Genomic DNA, 4,126 nt, shown 5'->3' on the forward strand with positions numbered 1-4,126 from the left:
AAGGGGGGGGGGGGGGCGTTACAGGAAAAAGGCGTCAAACTGGCATTAGAACCCACCATCCAGTCGCCTTTTCCGCCGCCTAAAGTCCTGCATGCTGGCGTAACGTACAAGTCGCCTTACGGCGCCCACTCCTGACCTGCTTCTCCAAAATGAACGGCAAACACATGCACTTCTGAGCAACGTCTTTACTGCAAAGGGCTGCAGACCGCGTAGGCATACGCGGCATAAAGAGGAGGGGGGGATCGCCCGGAACGGTCTTTTTACGGCAGCACTGCCGACGGCATTACAGCCGTCTCCACCCCATCGTCGGAAGGGCATTATACTGCCAAGCGCTCACCCAAGCTCGGTAATAGCAACCAGGGGCACAGATGAAGAACAAAATCACGAGACAGATACCTCGCGTCACGCATTCTATATATACAAAGACCGAAAGGCGCCTTGAAGCGTTCAGCAAACGTCACAAGTTACGCTGATGAACATTCCCAATATTCTGTATATATGCATGCACTGGCGTAACAACAGAGAATTACCGCCGATTTGCACAGCTAATGAAATGCGGAATGTAAATGTGCTAACACTGCTTACCCCTGCTATACTTTTTTCGGCGGTACCACGTCTATAGGAGTGACAGAAGATTGCCAGGGCAAAGAATGCTAATTAAGGAGCAAGAAAGTGCAGCGCCCATTAGTGCATGGAGATGAACACAAGTGCTATGCCGAGCTTCCATGACGTGTTGCACATCGAGGAAAAAAAAAAGAAAAGGAATGGAGTTGGCTGGCAACCGTGGAGAAGGAGACATACCGGTGACCGGGAAGACGGGGAAGAACGATAAACTTCGGACTGTATGTACGTATGTAACCACTTTCAATACATTGCCACCGACGCTCGACACTATATAACCTTCGGCACAGGGAAGTCCACTACGAACCAGGGGACCAAGTCTGGGTGTGGACCCCCTTGCGCCACAAAGGCTTGTGCGAGAAACTACTCCACCGGTATTTCGGACCCTATAAAGTCCTGCGCCGCTTAAACAGCGTTGATTACGAGATGGAACTGTGAGCGTCAGTGTTCGGCGTCAGCGGCCTGAAATTGTGCATGTGTATGGTGCGCTTAAAGCCGTACTTTTCGCGTGACTGAGCGCTTCCTGCAAGTGAGACCTTGAGTTATTGTACAGTTCACCTCACACCTAAATTTTTTTCTTCTCTCATCTTGTCATCGGACGATGTTTTTCTTTCACGGGGGGGAATAATGCCACGTGCCTAACAACGCGCGGCTGCCGTGCTTGGTGCCGACGACGACGAAGCGGCTGTTGGCTCGAGAGGTGCGCTGGTGCTCGACTCCGTGATCAGAACTATATAGAAGCCGACCTTATTCTCGGGTCCTCGTCTACGTGTACCTTCACGGCTCCCTGTGGCTTGAGTCATGACAATATTAACTTGCTAATAAAATTGTTTGTAAAGGAAGTAAGCAAGGCATCATACATTTGATTCTCTCCCCCATCAGTAAAGCAAAACCCCTGCACAAGCTGCTTCACCATGCGGGATAAGGAGCACCGTGCGTGTACATCTTGCTGTCTCTTGAAGCTATGTACCAATAAGACCAAAAAGCCATCCTATATACGAGCGGCAGCTGTAAGAAGGGTGCAAGCTCCCGATGCATAGCAAAAACTACGCGTGCCGTCACCTTGGAAAATGCCGTTCTGCACGGGGGAGGAATCTTGCCGCGGGCAGCGTCCGACTCCACCTCCACTACGTGAACAGGTTTGTTTCTTTCCCGCCGGGAGGCAAAACGCCCGTTGTTTCCTTTAATTACACGCTGCCGCATTTCGACAATCAGCGGCGAACGATGGGGGCAGGAGCGCGCAGCAACCGGAGAACACGAGGAAAGAAGGGGGGGGGGGGTCGCTGCCTGCTCAGCGAAGAGATAGCAGCGACTGACTGATACCGCTGACGCCGCTAGCGAGTCAAGAGACAACTTGACTGCGTAGAAACACCGTCGCCGCCATGCGGGAAGAGGAAGAGGGGGTCCTCCCCTCTTCCTGCATGGCGGCGAGGGTGCTCTCCGGTTGCCGAAACGCCGGCTGGCTATCAGCGGATCACGGTGCGTGCATCCCGTTCTCACTCGCTTCACTCGCTAGCGACGTCAGCGGCATCAGTTGGTTGCTGCTGTCTGTTCGTCGCGCAACTTTCCTATTGGCCCACGCGCTGCGTCCCGCAACCTCCCGATAACTCAATTGCTCTCTTCTTTTCTACGACTACAAAGCTTCTCTAATGCCAGCCAAGAACTATTAGTGGGGTGTTTCTTGAAGGCATACGTGTGAAAAATTAAAAAAAAAAGTTGGCTGTAATTGTACATACGTGTTTTGCTCGAAATCTTTGCCTCATTCTATCGAAAAGGTGAAACAGTTGATGAGCTGCGCTCAAGTTTTGCATTAGGAAGTAACGTAATCATGGGCAATTTTTTTAAAATGTGAATTTGCTAGTTATATGCACTTGTACGCAGCCGATCGAGGAAGGTGGGTGCTATTTAATTAGGACCAAAAACTTCTAGGGTATACATTTGGCGCTGCCAAGCGAGCAGGGATGACCTCCTGACGCAGTTGACAACATGCTTCAAGACATCTTTGAGCTCGCTTTCTCTAAATAGACAGGAGAGGCCAAGGGGGTTTGGTTTGGTTGGTGGGGTTTAACGTCCCAAAGCGACTCAGGCTATGAGAGACTCCGTAGTGGAGGACTCCGGAAATTTAGGCCACCTGGGGCTCTTCAGCGTGCACTGACATCGCACAGCAGGGGATATGGAGCAGGCAATAAGAGGTGACTTTTCTGGCCGTCTTTTATCTCGATGATATTGTATAGACTTTACGAAAAATACAACAAGGCGTAAAATTGCGGCCATGCTGTGAACGTTGCATCGTCGCCGTAATGGCTGTACGTGCGCAGGCGTGATTCATTTCGATTGCGATTTTGTTTTCAATTAGTGTCGGCTCTCATTTTAGTTGTTTCGTCATCAGCGGAATACGTGCAAGGAATATGTTGAAGTTAAATGAAGGAATAATTAGCCCATTCACAAGCAGGCCCCTGCAAATAAGAAAAGCCGTGCAACACTGCTTTGCGTCTCCTGACTGCACGCGGTTTAGGAGTAAATAAAGAGCCAGTGAGTAAATTACACGCTGTTCTTTGTTTAAAACTTTATACTTCCAAATTGGTACAGAAATGAATTGGTTTGGTTTGGTTGGTTTAACGTCCCAAAGCAATCCAGGCTATGAGAGATGCCGTTGTGGAGGGCTCCGCAAATTTTGACCACTTATGGTTCTTTAACGTGTACTAACATCGCACAGCACATGGGTACCCTGCCTTTCGGCTCCATCGAAAAACGGCTTCTCGCAAATATCTATTACCTACACACTCACTCACAGAGGCGTCTGGCCGACACTCGATATCGTAGTAAAAGTACAGCGACTTGAAAGGCGAGCAGCACCATATGTGCGGGGATATTTCGCTGGTGCGATCACGGAGGCCTCAACCTCCATGGCACGGGATGTGCGCAGTCGTATATAAATAAACGCAACTATACTTTCACGGAACAGCCCGCGGCGCCCTGCTCTCCCAAAATACGTGGCCCACACGTACATAGCGAGCAGTGAAAGGACGCTAAAGCGAGAAAGCGGCCCTTTCACCCCGCAGGTGGGAAAGAGGCACGTGTGCCTCTCATGTATAGTAATGAGAGCGTGAATAAACATTGCAGCGCACGCGCGCGTGAGCCGCCCGAAAATCCGTTCCGCGTGCGTGCGCGCTTGCGAGCGGCAGTCTTGGAACAGCTGTGCTACGCGTGATCTACGTCTGCCTGCTTGTGAGCCTGCTTCGAGAGAGAGACAGGGAGCAGGAGAGAAAGAGAGAGGGTGGAAGCAGTGGGAAAAGCGACCGCGCGAAAGATCTGGGGCTGTACACCTGTGTGCTGTAAGCGCTGGGTATACGAGGTGCGCTGTTTATATAGGCGCACGCCATATGGAGGGGAAAATGTAATTGAACCAAGGGATGTGATAAAAAAAGTGCAATGTTGTCCGCGCATACCGATGCAGCCTGAAAAGAAGTAAGGTAATGGAATGATCCGACGCGCAAGGAAATAT

The sequence above is a fragment of the Amblyomma maculatum genome, chromosome 2 (assembly GCF_055883805.1).
Source record: "Amblyomma maculatum isolate TAMU_Amacu chromosome 2, ASM5588380v1, whole genome shotgun sequence".
Classification (NCBI taxonomy): Eukaryota; Metazoa; Arthropoda; class Arachnida; order Ixodida; family Ixodidae; genus Amblyomma; species Amblyomma maculatum.